At 36.0% G+C, this 20,686-nt stretch overlaps 1 protein-coding gene and 1 long non-coding RNA gene across 6 annotated transcripts in view; both read right to left on the bottom strand.

Annotated features, from left to right (window-relative positions):
* The window catches only part of LOC149787850 (uncharacterized), a 200,622-nt gene that overhangs the window by 170,008 nt on the left and 9,928 nt on the right, over positions 1 to 20,686 (bottom strand). The window lies entirely within an intron of this gene.
* LOC149787851 (uncharacterized) lies at positions 6,308 to 8,962 on the bottom strand. Its single transcript, XR_016424389.1, has 3 exons — positions 8,715 to 8,962; positions 7,927 to 8,071; positions 6,308 to 6,722 (listed from the first exon to the last, which is right to left on the bottom strand). It is a non-coding gene; the product is annotated as an uncharacterized LOC149787851 (long non-coding RNA).

Here is a 20,686-nt window from a genome sequence, read left to right as displayed (position 1 = left end):
AAGTAGACAGTGCAGCAATAACAAGCCCAACAGACATCAGATCATCCCAAAAACTCTTCTGGATTTGACCTAAATAGCTAAACATATCCATGGTTTCAATAATGGTATTAAAATATATGGAATGAAGGTCGGTATTTATTTTTTGTGTCGATTTTTTTATCCAGTTTGTATTAGTTCATGCAAGGGTCTCCAATATAAAGTTACCGAATAATGGAAGTGAAAAACTCAGTAATATCACTTGCAGGTCTTTCTTACATAATAAAAATAGTAGTAGTTGAAAAAATGGCCAGAAGGCAGATAATATTACTAGAATCACATAAATTCTTTCTCTAGCCTCATTGGATCAACATCTAAGAAAACTGCAGCTGCTTGCTTCTGAAGTTGATACCATGGTTAATATTAGTTTGTGTGCATAAAAGCCAAAATGAGGAACTGTAGTCTATAATAGATATTATGTAAGTTGAACACAATTATGCAGTTTCATTGTATTTGTTGGCAGATGTTTCTCCAAGTTTTGCAGCAGTTTTAGTTTATAATGTTACAGACCTGATCTATCCGATGACTCAAAGCTACTTTATCATTAATATAAACTCTATATACTCACTTATAAGTTGAGTCAAGCTGCAATCAACAAATATCCTGATCTGCCATAGCATAATGTGCCTACATAGTAGGGTCTATGTTGTTTGTTCTAAGGATCACTCCTAACAAACTGCATGGACCCAGATCTGTCAGTGCATTTATGCAACAGCAGATCTGGATCTGCACAGTTTGCCATTGGACTCAGCTTATTCCCATGCACATAAGGTATTCCTAGTGAAGCCTGGTGTGGTGAAATTGGATCTAGTGAAAACACTACTGCATGATGAAGTAATCTCACAGCAAGAGTACGTAAAGTGCAACTGTAGATATAACAAAATAAGTGCACGAAGTTCAACAATTGGATATTTAAAAATATATAGTTCCTAAATGGAACCAAAGTATGAAATTTCAACAAATGAAGACAAATATTTGTAAATCAACAGCAAGTGAAGCTATCACCAAATATGATTAATAAATTTGAAATGATGTTTCTTTAAAATGAAATGTCATATTCAAACATTCTGTTAACAAATATGTACTTAAGATAAAGGATAGAGTTTAAAGAATTTTTGTATCAGCATTATTAGTAAATCAATCTGATGTGTTGGGTTACATAATGACGTATGCTACAACCAAATCTCACCAACTTCTACTTTTTAGCGATAACATATTTGATGTGAAGAAAAAAATAATTATGAGAAAAATCTATTCAACATGCATGTTAAGATTAGATGAGGAAATATACAGTTTCTGTTGAATCACTGACAGTTCCTGCAACACTGAGAGTCACATGTATGTTCATTACCAATTTTGTAAACATTTCCAGGCTATAAACTAAACAAAGTCATCATTTACATTTAATAAAATTGCAACTTTATTCGCTTATTACATACCTGCATACAATAATTGAATTTTTCAGAATTACTGTTCCTTTCAAAACTACTAATCATCGATTAAACACTGTAAAGCATTGAATTTTGAACAAGTATTGAACTTTAAAGTTGAATGCATTGAACATTAAAATTTTATCACATTTAAGCCAGAAAAGTCTTTGTGAAGGGTCACTTCGACCATTCATCTTTTCCCCCCATGTCAGTATTAAACTTGAAAGGCTAACTTCTATGACTCATTGTGATTTGACCAGAACATTGCAATGCTGTCCTGTCAAAGTAAGTCGGAATTTATGCAGTGTGGATAGCTAGTATGCTTCTGAGTAACTAAGTGAGGGATTTTATGTACATGTAGAAAGTGGTACATATAGAGATTTAAGGGTAATGTTGTCCTTTAAAGAACAGATTTCTGATAGAAACAGGACAGTTCGAAGACGGAAGTTGGAAGTCTAGAAATAGATGACATGTTCAGAATAAAAGACTAGAAAGTCCAGGAGCAGATAAGGCATTCAGAACAGGAATACTAGAGAATAAGAAGACGTGATACACGGGTCACAACAGGAAGATGATGTGATCAGTCCTGGACATTGCACTCTTTTCACCACTTGTTATTATGATGAAATAAATCCAAATTAGACACTGCTATTAAATTCTCTTGACATAACTTTGACTGAATTGGAGTTGCCGCTATTGTTATTCATTAAATTTTGTTATTTTTCTTGTCTAAGGGGGGTCACATTACATTATTTCTTCCCAATAGTCTTGCTCAGTTCTCTGTTGATATTCTATCTCTCCACTCCCACCAGGTCATAAAATCAAGGGAGGTCATCCTCCAGATAATGCCAGCCAAAACCAATTAACCACTCCCGATACTAAGAGGGTGACGTTACAAAATGGGGTCTATCATCCGGGATATTTTGAACAGTGTGAGTGACGGAGGCTGAGTAAGATATTGAATACAAAGTAGAGTGATAAATTAGTTATTGTTTAAGCAAGGAATTACAAGAGTGAATCAAGTCAATATCTATGCATTCTGTAGTTGGTGCATGCCATTGTTTTATATTTCTTTAATGTATGTTATAACATTGTAAGAAATTAAGATTCCTTACCTGAACTGCTTTGATAGTGTGGTCATTGTCTGAATTAAAGTAATTCAGAAAGAAATATTGCCTTTATTTACTATTGCGAGAAGAGATAATTAAGGAATTCCCGAAGGAGTAATTGCACATTGTTGGTGCACGCAAGCTGAATTTGGAGAGAAATTCATAATTTTGAACTGCCAAACGCTGTTAGGTTGCTTTAGAGTGATTTAAGTAAGTCCCTAGATTAAGACTTTACTGGAATAGAATATGGTTAAGTACTCTTACGCAAGCTGTTTCCTCTGTAGCATTAAGAAGTTAGTAAATACTTAAGCAAAGTAAACTGGTTGGTAATACAGTCGAGTAGACTAGAATGGCAACTGACAGGCAGTTGGTCAAAGAGTTTAAGTCTATTGGAGAAGACGAATTAGGTTATGAAGGGACCCAATTAGCGGAGTTTGTAGAGCGGAGTATCAAGGAATACAGAGAACAGCAGGTGGCAGAGAAAGAAAGAATTAGACAAGCCGAGGAAGAGAAAGAAAGAATTAGACAAGCCAAGGAAAAAGAAAGAGAAAGAGAAATTGAGTTAGCCAGATTGCATGATGAAGAAAGAGCCGGGAGAGAGAACATACGTTAACCATGGAAAGAATAAGGATTGAAGTGGAATCTAGGAGGGGCCAAGAACTGAATGAACATTCAGCACCCACAAGCAAAAGATCTGAGGATAGACAATTATCATCCAGATAACAACGCTGATGTTTAATGACAGATTAAATTATTGATAACTTTTTGCCTCAGTTTGAAAAGTTAGCTTTAATCCATCATATACCCAAAGACCAGTGGGCCATTAATATCTCTGCATTATTGCAAGGAGCTGCCAAGGATGTCTATCATAATATTGCACCGACTGAAGTAGATGATTACGATGCTCTCGAGAAAGCACTGTTACGGCACTACGAAACTTTTCACAAACTTTTCAGAGAGTCGTCTAAGCAAACAATGGAGACACGTGCAATTTCATACTTGTTTAAGTGCTTTTCAACAAATGGATTTAAATGACAGTCACCACGCTCACTTATGAAGGCACATGGGAAGAGATCATGAAAGAACATGTCCTCAGTATATGTTGGAAAGACCTGATCATATATTTACCTAAGCATGATTTTGCGACCTTAGAAGATATCAGCGTAATGGCTGAGCAATATGAGTGCACACTCTCATCCAACCACCTGGAGTGACAGGGATTGACCCAGCATCACTGACTTTAGAAGAGCTAACAGTTTGGCACCTCACAGGCAGAATGGTCAAAATGGTGGGAAGCTAGGGGCTGATAATCCCAGCAATGATCAGTTCCATGGCCCAGAAGACCCAAGGGATAGATAAGGGTACCCCTGGTAAGAAAGATGATGTTGCATGCTATGGCTGCAACAAACCTGACCATATTCTCAAAGACTGCAGGAAATATCATCCCACAATAAATGCAGTGACATCAGGCACTGGTAGAAGGTGCAAACCAGTAGAATGGTCTAATACAGCAACAGTTACGGTAAATGAAGAGAAGGCTACCTTGCTGTATGAAACCAGCTGTAGTTATCCAACCTTGGTGGATAGCAAAATTGTCAAATTTGCTGATTACACAGGTGAGACAGTGAAAGTCAATTTTGCTAATAGGACTACAGATTCTCTCTCGGTTGTTTACATCGACCTTGATTTGCCATAAGTGAAAGGATGAATTCAAGCAGCTTGCTTGTCAGGATTGTCGCACAATGTAATTTTAAGATGCAGGAATTTATTGCCACAGCCTAATCCTATGACATGTACAACCTGTACACGTGGGGTCCATAGAAACGAGGTCTAAGAAACAATGGTCAGGGTCGAAGCTGCTGAAACCCTCAACTTCGCCCATAGACAATCTGCTACCTGGTGAATTAAGGAGACTTCAAGAAAAAGATTCCAGCCACAGCAGGATATGCAGGTATGCAAAGGAGGAGTCTGTGCGGTTCTTGCTAGACGGTGAGGTAGAGTTTGTATTGAAATGGGCTATCTTGTATCAATATGCCCGGAAAGGAACTAAGAGTTATAAGCAAGTGATTGTACCTCGATCCAAGAGAGAAGATGTGCTTAGGCTAGCACATGAGAGTCTACTTGGCAGCCACATGGGCGTGGCAAAGACGAGAGATAGGTTAGTGAGGAAACTCTACTGGCCAGGTGTGTATGGGGATTTAAGAAGGTTTTGTCTGTCATGTGACAAGTGTCAGCGGGTGGCACCGAAGACCTCACATCGCCCAGTGCCACTAGGAACCACTTCTCTGATTCTTTCTCGAGGGTGGCGATGGACTTGATAGATCCAATAAAGCCTGCATCAGAAAGTGGTAATCGTTATGTGTTAATGGTTGTTGATTACGCTACCCGATACCTAGAGGTCATTGTGTTGAAAAACATTGATTCAGTTACAGTGGCTGATCCTTTGTTAGGAGTCTGGTTCAGAGTTTGTGTTCCTAAGAGATACTAACCGACCAAGGGACACAGTTTGTTAGCCAGGTGATGCAAGAAGTGAACCGGTTACTTTCCATTAGGCACCTGACTACTACTCTGTATCACCCACAGTGCAATGGTCAGGTAAAGAGTTTCAGTGGGACTTTAAAGCAAGGTCTGAATAAGTTGTGTGAAGATCGATACCTTACAGCGATACATTTCGCATATCGTGAAGCACCCTTAGCTAGTCTAGGATTTTCACCTTTCAAACTAGTTTATGGGAGGACAGTGAGACCATGGCTGTATTGAAACAGTTATGGATGGATGAAAAGGCATCTGAGGAAGTATGAACAATGTATCAGTATGTTGTTGATCTCCGTAACAAGCTGGAGGAAGTTTGCAACTTGACGAAATTAGAACTATGCTTGACTCTGGGCTCTGAATCTGCATATAGTTCACCAGTTGTTTTGGTCCAGAAGAAGGATGGTGATCACCGCTTTTGTGTCGACTATCGGAAATTAAACAGGATCACAGAATTTCAGTTCAAAATGTTACTGGATCCTGGGTCCATATTTGGCGGAGTAACCAACGCCAAATATTTTTATAAAATAGGCTTGTCCAAGGGATATTGGCGAATTCCAGTTCGTAGGGAAGACTGTCCAAAATGTGCCATTGCAACACCAGATGGGACATACCAATGAGTAGTCATGCCGTTCTGGGTCCAGCTATAAAATACCTATAATGAACTTATTTAAACAGGGTAACACAATTAGCTAAAAACTAATCTACCTTGAGGCCCTCATACAAAGGAATTTATTTACTTTAGCTGCATCTCTGAAGCCACTGGATATTTTGGGTTTGGAAGAAGGAAATAAGAGTGGGCATTTCTAATCTCAACTGGAATACTAGTCCACATAAGAGTTCCAGAGTATTGGAAACTTTTTTTAAATAACTCCCCACACCAAAACTGCCTACCCTTCTGCACATGAGATTCTCACGTGAGATCTAACTCAGGTTAGTCTCATGTGCAATTTAACATGCAAATTAGGTAGAACTCACGTGAGCAAATAGATTCTAATAAGAAAATCACATGTGCAGGAATTGTTAACAAGAGCAATATCTTGCTCACGTGAACCACACCTTGCTCACGTGAGCCACACCTCGCTCACATGAGCAAGATCTGCTCACGTGAGCCACACCTCGCTCATGTGAGCAAGATTTTGCTCACGTGGGCAGCATCTTGCTCACATGAGCAAAAACAACAAAAAACAACCATAGTATTTAGTTTTTATTGAATACAAGAATTAAACAGAGTAAGATCAATATTCAAATCTAGTAATCATAAGCATATAATTTGAGTTCGATTAGTGATCTTTTAATAAGGTAAGACAACTAGAGTATGTATGTATGTATGTATGTATCTGTTATATTAATACATCACATTTATTCTAAACACTTTAAGGTCATAATGAAAGATACTGCTGGAAATTTGCTTCACATGAAGACCATTCTTCACTGTTCCAGAAAATTCGAAGCAAACAAAACGTGTAATTGACATTCCTGCTTCTGAATTTCATTATTTGCCAGTCTGCAACAATATTTTCACTTGGAGATTGTTCTCTTTGAATCAATGCACTTCCTGTTGACCACTGAATTTAAGTTAGCAGGCTCAGTTTTAACTGTTGAAAAATGAAACCTGAAATGGAAATGAAAAGTTGGTAGAATTTTTTTTTCTTCTGATCACAGCATTTGAGACATTATGTAAGGTTGATTTTTAAAGATTCGTTTTACAAGGTAAAGGCAAAATACATAACTGTAGTTTGGATTAGATGGCACTTTATCACAATGTGAAAATAGGAGCCAACTGACTGAAATATAAAGATAAAAAAAGTTTGCTACTTAATAACAGTTTTGAAAAAATCAAATAAAAATTGATGCATTTGTAACTTCTGCAAGAATTTTACATCAAACAGTTCCGAGAAAATAGACAGGTTCTTGAATGTGAAACCATTTGCTCTAGATTCATTCTATTATGATACTACACACATAGCAGTCCAGCTTAAATAGAAAATAAATGGCACCAGATATCATTTTTAAAAAAAGAAGAAAAAACAACAACAAAAATAACCCGGGATGTATCAATGCAACTGATGGATGTTATGTAACTGGAAAATGTTAGAGAAAAGAGATTTTGTTAAACTTAAAAACATGTTGCACTGGACTGTCATTATGGGATGAACCATGGCAGGTTGAGGATAATACAACAATCAACATTTATGGACTTTATGACGATTCACGAAAGTTACTGTAGACATGTACACTAGTCGAAATGACTGTTATGCACAAATAATTTATCAATTTCTTTTGTGTCTATTCTCATCCATACTACTAATCCACACGAGTTCAGCTGATTTGTGACAAAAATTATAACTGCATATACATTTTTCATACAGTTTTCTGTAATAATGGCATGTAATTTATACTCGTGCTCAGATTATGATTTTTGCCACTTATGTTAGTAATAATTATGCTTACAGCTCTTTTTGGGGTTGGAACATGTGAACCTACAACAAAGCAGTTCAGCTTCACATTTAATACAATTTCCTTTTGATTGTATACTCTGGTAACTAATCATTAGGAATGATGGGTACACATTAGAAATTTCCAAAAAATTGACATCTCTACTTCTGGAACAGTCCTCTGGAAGATTTCTCCAAAACTTTTAGGATACATTTTTCCAAAATATGTACATTTGCAATATATAAAGAAATTCAAAATCTGGTTTCCAATTTTTGTATTTAAAAACAAAAATGTATTGGGGGTCAAATTTTAGAGTCTGAAATGCATATGTTATCATGTGTATTAAATACATCAAAAGATTTGAAGCGTCTTATACATACCCTTTACTGGAGTTGGAATTTCCTCTAGCATGGCAATGCAGTTTTGTCTGACTTCTTCCTGTTGCTGTCAATGTTTTGCACTTCTTTCAAATGATTGCTAACTTTGTTGTGTTCATTAAATTTTGTGACCTTCATCAAATTTAATCTGTAAAAAGATAAAAATTAGTATAATTGATCTTTTTTTAAAATCTATGCAGAACAGAAAGAATGCACTGAAATGATAAAACGATTTGGTTGGCAAAAGAGTCCTAGTCTATAAGTGTATATAAGCATTAAGAAAAGCTGTAATCCTTATCCAATTAAATCTCTATTTTAAATTTACCAATCAAAATATTTGACAGACAGGGCAAATGTCTTTTAGGAATAAAATCATGAATTAAGCTACTGCATTTGGTTCTCAATCGTGTATGCTTATCTTGATCCACCCAATCAGCAATAAAATAATACGAAGAACATTTATGTTTGTACATACTGTTTCAATCGGTAACGCAAGTGCTCCTCACTGAGGCGCCCGCATTATTATTGAGGGTGGGGGTAAGAGCCAGACATGGTTGCACAGTTGAATTGTGGAAGGCTTAAATATTCGATGATAGTGTGGTGTAGATATCATTTTTGGAAACAGGAGGCTGAATTATTATCTTTAAGTAAAATCTGAAACAAACCCTTGGCTCAATTTTAAACGACCATGCGAATTTATGCTTATGCTTATAATGTTGATGATTCAGGCTATCCACTTTGATCATTCTATATGCGAAAATTGTAAAAAGAAATGAGAAAAAGTAACTTACCTCTTTCTCGGCAAAGAACCAGTCTTTCATAATCCTTGAATCTTCCCTAACAGCACGTCAGCGTCTTCTGTTTCGTACTGGACATTAACATCAGTACCGACGTGGACATCTTTAGACGTTGGTGTTGGTTTCTATATTTTAATAATGTCCACACTCTTGCTGTCAGAATGTTTTAAGAGCAAACATGTTGCAGGAGAATATTAAATGACTTTCTTCATAAACAGCGTGGCCCTTGCTAAGAGAACATGGCCCGCGCGTAAATTTCTCTGTTTGGTTTAAAAGTGCTGTTCTACATGTACACTGTAGGTCAACATCCAGCATCTGTTGGGTTTATCTGAGGCGCCATAAAGGGTAAATTATTAGTAAACACGTTGTTGTACGCATAGGGGCTTGTATCATTGATTACAATATAAAAGTCAGTCATACATTTAGTATAAAAATAATACTTTTATTATTGTATACTACTGTATGACTGACATTTAAATTGTAAGCAACGATGCGAGCCCTTCTGGTTTTACACTCCTTTGTACACATGTACTCGGGTATTTCTTAATGTTATATTTTATTTATCAAATAAATGCTATTTTATTATCTGTTGTTTCATAAAAACTGAGGTATAAGTGAATTCATATCATTAATAAGTTAATTAATATAGACCAAGTTAATTTTGATGTTTTTACAGTAGCTTGTGCCGAGCCATGCCCCATAGGACACTCTAATGGTTCTAACAAGCCGATTCTTCCACCGTGTACTCTTATAACCTGGGTCACATAAAAGTTAACGGAAACGTCAGTGATTTGTTTTGTGATTATTTCAATTGGAAATTTCTTTTATAAACTTTGAAATGACACGATCAGAACATTTAAAAGGCTGCAAATAAGCAAAATTTTCCATTGCCAAGAATATGCACGTGTAAAACAGTGCGAAACGGCTACACAACCAAACACGACTGGATTAGGCAGTTTCTTACGGATTTATTAAATTTTATGTACAGTACATGTTTGTTTATTTTATACTGATAATGTACATATGCATAGGAAACGGGGTTGGGGTGAAACCTCGATAATAATTTGTCTAATACGTAACCTGTTCGACTGCTCAGTTGGCATTTGAATTTTGGCGGACACTAGACAAAATGTTTAATGTTACCCCACGTATTTCTTTGATGCCAGACATTCAACGTCGGTGGACAATGTTTTATTAAACACGTTAATATTATTAATCATGTATGGTTTCTGCGTGAATAAACATAGTCCGTTTTATAGAATATGAGGAGGGGGGCGTCAAGCGTACGTACGCGGAGGGGGGGGGGGGCGTAAAAAAAGTATGCATGCGTTGGGGGGGGGGGGTCAAGCTTTGCCAGATTTTTGCGTACGTACTAAATGGATGACCCCTAAGCCGAATTACACAATTCAGTAAATATAAGATTGTATTGACTTTTTGTGCGAATGTTAGGCGTGGAAGAAAACGACGTAGTTTATGTAATTCTCCAATTTTTCTGGAAAATGACTTGAGAGTTTATTAGGCCAAAAGGACTGTGCATCAGTGGTTTTTTTTTTTCCAGAAATGTGGCTGTGTATTTGTTTTACAATTTTATAGTGGGGTTTTAGAAGTTTGTGAATAAAGGAGCTGCATCATATGTTTATGGAACATAGGATTCATTTTAGGGCAAAAGTTTTATTTCCTTTTTATATTTGTAAACTGTGTATTTTGGGGAGAGAAACATTTCACCTTTTTACGGATTACTTTATTAAACATTAACCACGATCAGTATGCAAGTTATTAACTCTATTCTTTGACAGCTGTTAAAGTTTAATGGGTAGTCTGGTTATACGAGACCTTAATTGTGAATTGTTTCGTTTTATGAACAGTGAAATGAACCTTAATGTGTTCAAATACAAAGAGCCTGATGGGTCAAAATAAGATTAAAACTCACTGTAAGAAAATAAGCTGAAGATGTTTTAAAATTTAAAAAATACAACAAAGCAACATGAACAAGTGCAAAATAGAAATTATGTCTATTTGACAATAACTGAGATGCTTGACATTCAACATTTACACAAAATATTTAAGTCCAAATTGCTCATGTGATAACTCACATGAGAAAATCCAACTTTGAATAAATTTGAAATAAGTGTTTAATCAGAATCAAAGTCCAAGTTTCTCACGTGATAACTCACGTGAGAAATCAGAACTCTGCCTTATTTTCAAACATGGTTGTATGTAATGGAAAAGAATGTTTTCTAAGTTCTACTTTCTCATGTGAAAATTTAGATTCTCACATGAGCAAAATCTGCTCACGTGAGAATCGGGTTAGTTTTTCCTTGGCTCACAAGATCTAACAAACTGCACACATGAGCCTGCAAAATCTACCCAATTTGCATACATTTCTAACAAGGTTCTCATGTGCAGCTTATGAGCAGCTCATGTGAACTGGTGAGATTTTTCTGTACGGGTCCTTATTTGGTTTGGGAATTTTATACTGTTTGGTAGACATGGATCACAGGTGGGGAGTATTACCAGGTAGCCTTTACTGGTATAGTGATTGTAAATATTCAGGAGCACTATTATGGGATATCCTGTACATTAATTTGGCTTTTCTCAAACAGATTCAGTCTTTAATATGTAATATTTTTAACTTACCAGCTAAATTTTTATTGCTTTCTTTCTGGATTGATATTAGCCCAAATGCTCTTTTTTGAAGATGTGCCTGCTTTGCTATGTTTTTATCATTTGAATTACCCCATACTGTACTACAGTAGTCCAAATAGGGTTGTATGTAAAATCTACATTCTGGTTATAAAATCTAGGGAGGTCATCCTCTAGATAATGTCGGCCAAAACAAATTAACTACCCCTCTTACTAAGAAGGCGACATTACAAATATCAAAATGTGTATTTCCTTAAGTTTTCTTTACCCATTAATTAATTAGTCATTAATTCAATCTCATAAATATGTGTCACTATTTGCCATCTATGACTCTGAATTTGTAAACTGATAAACTACAACAAACCTTGAATGTTAAATGTCAAAATCACTGTTCTTGTTTGAAAATTAGGTGATACAATCAAATCTGTATCACCTTTTGGCCCTTGCTAAAACCAATGGACATGGACAAAAGAAAAAAAAATACAACTGAAACGGTTGCTTCCTTGCCCTGGATACTTCATGATCATTAGTAATTTCCTGTACTCTGTGCATAAATAAATATCTTAAGAATTTGAAATTTTCAACAATATCAGACTGCCTTCATCAGTGACTAATGTTGATCATGTGACATAAAATGTTCATGTGATAGGATGAGACAGATGGGTGGTAATTCAAGCCCCTCATCCTTGTTTAGTGCAGGGGGTTGAGGGCACCTTCACCAAAATGTGTGGTTTATTATATCTGATGTAATGATTGTGAGAATGATTACATCAGGAAAACAGGTACAATGTAAGAAACAAAAGCCAAGGAATACATCATTAGTTTTCTGGAATGTGAAGGAGGCAGACAAAATACAACAGCGGAGACCAATACTAAACATGGATGCATCTCCTCACCATGTTTCATGATTCCATGTAAAACAGTATGTGTACCATATGAAAAAAACCTGAGCTAAAAAAACTTAACCAAGAATGTGCAACTAATATACATGTAATAAAAAGTGCCACCACCACCACCATAGCCCCAAGTCTCCTCCTCAGGGGGTCGGTACAAAAACATCCACCCAAAACTTGCACTGGACCTAGGCAGAATAGCTGAGAAGAAAGGTTATACATACATGTATGAGTATGCTTTGATATTGACTGATACTGATATGATGGGGGGTAGAGTCCAGTAGATCTCCTCTACTTCACAAGTGTCCCGGCAAGTCAACTCTGTGAGCAGGGTCTTCCTTATCAGCTGGAAGCTGGGAGATTTACCTGGCTACTTTTACTTTACACTCAGCCACTTTACCAAAATTAAACGGTATCCTCAATGACCCCTGCCTACTTTGTCAACTCACAATCCAACTTTACATTTAATGTTGAAGGCCCTGTTTGAGCATTTGAAAACCAGCATAACATCCTTCCCTGTCCATCATTCTCTCATTTGCTTTAAAAAAAATATTCTAAATACAGCATTCATACCACATGTCTATGACAATTATAAAAGATGCAGAAGGCAATACAAATCATTCTATTGTACCCTGTTTTCATGCAAAATAGAACTGAACCTTTAAGAAAATACAGGTGTGACCCCGCTATAACGCACTCCATTATAACATGAATTCTGATATAAAGTGGTTGTAGTGTGGCTCACGAAATTTCACATACATGTATTTTTAATATAAAAAGTTGCTTATCATTTTGGGGAAGAGATTGCGTATGAATAATACAAGATGGTCGTAGCTTGGCTCCTGAAATTTTATATGCATTTTTCTCGCACGCGAAAAAGTATTTTCTTCTTAAAGGTAAGAAGAAGAAGAAAAAATGCATAAAAAGTTTATTCTGGGATCGCATAGGTCTTCGCCAATGTCGCAAACTTGGATTGATTTTCCTTATTGGCTGCAAAACATACCATGTGGCTTTTTATTTATTGGCAACATTGTTGGCTGTTTAAACTTTATACCAGTATAAATGGTGGAGTAAGAACCCTGGAAAACCCAGGGAAGAACCACCGACCCACGAGAAGCTACTGGCAGGCTTTCCCACGTACAAACACTAGCCGAGCCTTGGACTCAAACCCACGCAGACAAAGGTGAGATGGCAGTGATCCGGAATGGTCAGCGCTTTAGACCACTCAGCCACTCGGGGCCCCAGTAGGCATAGAGGGACAGTAACTAGAATAGTCTAAACAGCGGCCAATTCCTTTTTAAAAATGTACCCAGATAAAATAGTTTGCTGAAATTTCAAAGTAAACATATTACCTTTGAAGCACCAACTGTTATGAAAACGTACTCAGCAAATGGAAAAAATACCAGCCTCAACCATGCAATACAATTATTTGATGTTGCCACCACAATAAGAAATGGGCATTTGTTTGGTTCTACCAAACTTAAATAAAAGTGATGGAATCTGATGGATTTTTGCTTTTTCCAACGTGACTGGAACACGTTAACTGTGCTGTGAAAGTTTCCTTTTTGTAGGGAAAAAGTTTATGCTTATGAACGCTACCAGCGGCGGCTTAAAACGCAAACTAACTTTTACCGACTTGGCCTGTACTTTAAAGTAAATGTGTTTTGTTATTCGTCATGTGATTATGCTATGTTTTTCCACTGAATTCAGACCAATATGACCAGTTACAAAATTATTGAATATTTTAAAGTTGCGTGTGTGCATACTTTTGATGGAATCACTTGTATTGTGGATTCAATGTATATGATGAGGTTTGCAGGTGAGTACATGGTGTTGATACTCTTTTCATGCTATACATTAGACATTTATATATAAACTAGACACGTGTATGTATCAATTCATGGTTCTCTAAATAAAGTAAACTATTATATTGTCTTCTCTGTTTTCACTACAGGTGTATTTCTCATTTAAGATGGTAGCTGTGCCAACAAAGCACGTATTTTACTGCCGGTATTTATTACCCACACCCTTCCCCCCAATTTTTTTTGGTGGGGGGTACAATTTCTACAGCAAACTGACTAAGTTGCATATAACACGGTTCAGTATATAACGCAGTTGGGTTTTATGGCTCCCAACTAACGTGTTATACCTGGGTCACACTGTAGTAATAAATTCATGTATATGGCAAATTTTGGCATTGGTGGAGGTAACACATCCTCTACTGCTTCCCAAATTTGCAAAGATCCCATCCTATTGTAATGTGTGTGCTATTATGTGTATGCAATAATGCTGTGGTATTCCTACACGAGGTTCATGTCAGAACCAGCCTTTGTTTAGCCATATTCGGCTTTGGTTATTTTTGAAGTTTATATATTACAGAACAATAGTTTAGTTAAAGTTAACAGAATTATGTTTTGTTTTTGTTCTCTGATATCTGCCATTAGTAATTCTTTTCAAGATGTTGCAAGATTGGAGGTATATATAAACATACATCATTGCAATGTTTTATTTCCTTGGATAGATACATAATTTATCCAATCTTATCCCCTTAGAGTAATTTTTAAGAGGGGTGACTGGATTTAAACCACTGTTTCTGAAATCTTGTTTTTTTTTTCTCTATTTTAATTTGAGATCATTTTTGGAACAGAAATGCATTTGTTGTAGGGTCTGAAGGAAAATTTTAAAAAAATAATTACTAAAGCAAAATTTATCTTTTTGTATGTTGTCTGTATGTAGTGAATAAGTAATACAAATGCATCTCTTTATTGTGTAGAGCTTAAGCCAAAATAGAATAAATGGTCAAAATCCACAATAAATAGGTAAAAAAAAACAAAAACATAAGGATTGTCAAGTATGAAGGTTTTGTATTATTTTGATAATTATTTTACAGTAATAATTAGAGAGAAGAGTTGTGTTCGTGTGATGTTTATGTGCTGTCTGACTATGTTCTGCACCTGTAGTTTTTATTGACTTCCCACAGCAGGTCTTTCTACCTCACTTAATGCCTTGTAGTATAGCCCTGCAGGATCAGCACCTCCTATTTCCCAAAAAAGACAGGGATCCCAGTCCCAGTGAATCATTTCATTTCGTACAGGCAAGAGTGAATATTATGCCAAGAGTTAGCGTAGTCTATTTTATAAAATAGCTTCTGGATATCTTTTGTATATTGTTACACAGTCAGTCAATATTATCTAGTGATTCCAATTTTGTTAGTATCTAAAAAAATTTAATACAGTCTAAATTATATATATATATATATATATATATATATATATATATATATATATATATATATATATATATATATATATATATATATAAAGTCAACACAAGTGAAACAAAGGCATATTAAAGTAAATGTTAGTTATTTTTCATTTTACTTCATTATCCCTTACAGATCCTTGGTTCCCCAAACCGTATATATAGGCAACTTTCTGGTCCCCTTCTCCTATAGAGATCCTTTGGTTTTCCTAGTCATTGCAATTCTTAAATTTCAACATACCATTGTTCCCGAAGTTAAAAATAAAATTCTTTAAATGTTTCAGTTGTAGTTTATTGACTATATCATTGCTATTTTCTGTATTCCTTTCTAATTTGTCTATTTATTCATAATAAACTATTTTATAGTAAACATAAAAAATTTTTACAATTGTATACAGCTGAAACCAGTATTATATATTTTAAGATATTTTATGAATTTTTCAGATCCTTCCTTAGATCCTTGTTCAGCACATATGGTGAGCTACGAATCCAGCACATGCCAGACCCTTCTCCCATAGTGGTCCTTTCTGGATCACACTGGTTACCAGGACTCTTTCAATTTTGATTATGTAGTTGTCTTCCAAAATTGAAGTTCATAATTCAAAAATATGTTAGTTTTCAGCTCTATCTTATTTATTAAAGTAGGCAATATTCAGTATATTGTGCACATTCGTAATGGTTTGTTTCAGTTCTATAGGACTATACTTTCAATTCAATTGACCACTTCAGTGGTCTAGTGGTTAGAGCATCCACCTCGAATGCGGGAGGTTGTGGGTTCGAACCCCAGCTGAGTCATACCAAAGACTTATAAAAATGGTACAGTACTAACAGCTGCCATGCTAGACACTTAGCATCATGAGGTTAGTATTAGCACCCTTCTAATATTGTATGTGGCTTAAAATTTTGTAATCAGTTAGGCTGGGATATATACCTCCAATTCTTCAAATCTGTTTGTTCCCCATTACCTTTATATAATATTAGTAATAATGCCCTCCTTCACTGTTTGTGACATCTCCCCCTTTAATTAAATTTGTACAGTGACTCTAAAATATTTAACAAATGTCTCAGAATTCTGCTGTAATCCCATCTGAGCCATGGCAATGTTTCATGCCTTCTCTATTTCCTTGCCTGTAATTAATACATCAAATGCATTTTTGTTTGACTTATCTGTTTAAAATCTACCCCTTTAGTCTGATTCCTCATCCTTTATATTTTGTGACATGTATAGTTTTTGGTAATATTGCTGAATTATGGTCTAATATACTGTATTTATCCTTACATACAATATTATCGATATTTTATTTAATTTATTGATCTTTCTGTCCCTTTCTTAACTCCTGCCATCTATATATCCCCTTGCTCTAGTGAAAAATCCTCAAATTTCCCTGCCCTTATTTTTACCCTTCATTTTCCTCAATCTTAAGTATTTTAATTCTGTTCTATAGTTGTCTCTTATTTGTTCTTTACTATTATTACTATTCATAATTTTATTTCATTCATTTTTCTTCACAGATTGGTTTTTATTTATATTTTTTATTTATATTAATTCCTGTTGCCCCCACACATAAAAATTTATTTCCTTCATAAAATCACTGAGTATTTCCTTAATTATTCCCTGATATTATTTTTCAGATCATACTTCATTGTTTAATTTCCAGATCCCTCCATTCCAATTTTCACCAATTTTAGTTTTTATGTTAACAACAATTGCATGATATGAGTTTATCCTCAAGCCTTCTACAGCTTTGTATATGGTACTGTGTATTCCTACTTCCAATACACAAAAATGGTCTATTCTACTACCTTCACTTTCATATAAAACAGTGAACTCCCTTCTAATAAGATTCTAGTTCCTGTATACATCTGTTAGTTTATTATTTATAGATTCTGGGTTTGTCTCTTTAAGTAGTCTGTCTTTCCCCTAGAGCCCATCTGAGTACTGCAGACAATATCAGCTATGACCCAATTACAATCCTCCATAATGATCAATTAGTCTATGAAGTATTTTAAAATATAATCATTTAATTTGTTCATAAAATCCACCTTTGCGGTATTATATTTGGACAATATGTACACACTGACAATGTGCCACCCATCAATTTTTATATGTATAACACTCCCCTTCAAAAATTCTCCAATACTGAAAGTTTCCCAAGTTAGCACTTTATTCCCCATTGTGACCCCCTGATTTTGTATTCCCCATTGTGAACCCCTGAGCATAAGTCAATGAGGTTACTGTTGTTATCACTATCACATTTAATTTTTCCTCTAAATACTTCTTTCTTAATATTGTGAGTCTCCTGTAGATGTACGGTGTTGTATTGCCCAAAATTATTGCCTAATTTATCTACTTTTTCCTTATTAACACCATTAATTTATTCATTTCACATCCCTTGAAACATGAGTTCTGAAAGAACCCCATAACATAGAAAAAACCTTCTTTGCTTCATCTTTATTTATTCTCAGTATTCTAACTCCTGACTTGATGGTCGGGTATCCCCATACTGCTGCTGGTGTCTATTATTTTTAGTAATTTAAGATTACTAGTGACATGATAATCACCAGATCAATGTCATCCATATTGTCATCGATATTGTCATCCATATGAAATGTTGCAATATGTGATACACTCTACATACCATTTTAATGGTTGTGTCGACTGCTCCGGTGGCCTAGTGGTTTGAGCATCTGCCTCAGATGTGGGAGGTCGTGGGTTCGGACCCTGGCAGAGTCATACCAAAGACTGATAAAAATGGTAGAAGCAGCTGCTTCACTTCGCATTAAGAGGTTAGTGTTAGGACTGGTTGGCCTGGTGTCAGGATAATGTGACTGTGTGGGACATGATGTTACATGTCTAGCATGATGCCCCAGTGCTAGACATCACTCTCAACTGTCACACTGCAAACATCTTAGCAATATGACTGAACAATTGTTAAAGCTACATTTAAAAAAACAAATCCAAATCCCAATTCAAATAGTTGTGTCAAGTAAAACACAATCTTCACTAACCAAAGGGCTAGTGATCCAAAGTGTTGCACATTGACCATTGGCATGTGTACTTAGCTATAAAAAAAATCGTATCAACCACTCTGTTATGCAAATGAAACTTACCTAGCAGTATAGATGGGAATAATCACACAGACCTCAATGCACAGTGACACTTTTCAATGCACAGTGACACTTCTCAATGCACAGTGACACTTTTCAATGCAGTGACACTTTTCAATGCACAGTGACACTTCTTCTCCAATGTAAACCATTCACACACCTTTTTCAAGCCAAGGCATGTGGACATTATGGAAGTCACCACACTGAATACCATTACAGATTATGCAACAAGTGCTCTCTTAAGTTCATTACAATGGACATCAACTCTTTCAGCTGTAAGAGGGCACTGGTGGAAAATTTGTTTGAGCTAGCTTCATATGTCAAAGGTTGATATGGAACAAAGTGAACATACGACCCTTGGCACACCAACCAAGATGGTTAAGATCTAGCCCCTAGGCTTATGTTATTACGTCATATTGGGTAGCAATAGCTCAAGAACTTGTGTTATTAAGTCACCTGGAGTAGCCTATCTCTAGAACTTGTGTTATTAAGTCACCTGGAGTAGCCTATCTCTAGAAATTGTGTTTTGAAGTCATTTTGGGTAGCACTACCACCAAAGCTTGTGTTATCGAGCCATCTTTCGTATCCCCAACTCCTGAGCTTGTAATATTAAGTCACATGGAGTAGCACCAAGTCCAAAGCTTGTGTTTTTAAATCACTTTGGGTATCACTAGCTCCAGAGCTTATGTTATATGGACACTTTGGGTATCACTAGCTCCAGAGCTTATGTTATATGGACACTTTGGGTATCACTAGCTCCAGAGCTTATGTTATATGGACACTTTGGGTATCACTAGCTCCAGAGCTTATGTTATATGGACACTTTGGGTATCACCAGCTCCAGAGCTTATGTTATATGGACACTTTGGGTATCACTAGCTCCAGAGCTTATGGTATATGGACACTTTGCACAACATCACTTCAAGAACTGCAGTATTAAGCCACCTTGGGGAGCACTTGTTCAAGAACTTGTAATCATGCCACTTTGGGAAGCACTACCCACAGAGCTTGTGTTCAAAGTCCTTTTGGGTGGCACTGGACCACCACTATGGGTAGCACTGGAGCACCACTTTTGATAATACAAACTCCAAAGCTTGCATTATGAAGCCACTTTGGACAGCACTTTGGGTGGCACCATTTTGGGAAGACAAGCTCCATAACTTTAGTTATTAAGCCACTTTTGATAAAACTGGCAAGCCACTATAGATAACACTACCCACAGAGCCATGTTATTAAGCCATCGTGGGTAGCACTAGGTCCAGAGCTTATGTTATAATACCAATTTGCGTAGCACTGTAGTGCCATTTTAGGTAAGACTAGTTCCACAGTACTTGTTACTAATCCACTCTGGACAGTACTATCGTCTACACTTGTGTTATCAAGTCACCTTTGGTAGCACTAACTTCAGAGTTGTGTTATCATGTTGAGTAGCAGTAGTAGTATCTCCAGAACTATGTTATTAAGCCATGTACTTTGGCCTTGTCTTTTTAGGCATCTCTGGGTAATACTAGCTTATCATGCCACTTTGGGTACCATTAACTCTGGAGTTAAGGTTATTTAGCCACTCGGGATAGGAAAAAGCTCCTGAGCTTGTTATTAAGCCAGTTTGCATAGCATTAGCTTTAGGACTTGTGCTATGAAGCCTCATTGTGTAGAACTAGAGTGCCACTTTTTGGATAGCACTTGCTCCCTAAAAACAGGACTCCCAAGTCAATGGAATTGGGAAGTTTTATGCATAAAAAGGTAAAACTGCAATTTTTGAACATATAATTAAATGGTCTAGGTTACTTTGACACCTTGTTATTGCCATTCTATAGGCAAACTGTATTACATGTTTTAAAAGTTCTGATTGGAAATGTTTAACACTCAAATTCAGGAAAATTTAGATTTTGGCAATGAGGACAATTTTTGACACCAAAACTGGCCCAGAAAAATCCCTGACAGCTGTATGATTAATCCACTTTGGGTAGCACTGGAGTAGGTCTATTCTGAACTAAAAATGAAGAAAAAACACTCCACCAACTATTTTTTTAAAAAGAGGGAATTTTCTGAATGCAGGAG

The sequence above is a fragment of the Sinohyriopsis cumingii genome, chromosome 11 (genome assembly GCF_028554795.1).
Source record: "Sinohyriopsis cumingii isolate HCF-2022 chromosome 11, ASM2855479v2, whole genome shotgun sequence".
NCBI classification, from domain to species: domain Eukaryota; kingdom Metazoa; phylum Mollusca; class Bivalvia; order Unionida; family Unionidae; genus Sinohyriopsis; species Sinohyriopsis cumingii.
Note: the sequence above shows the minus strand (reverse complement) of the source record. Positions and strands in the feature narration are given on the sequence as shown.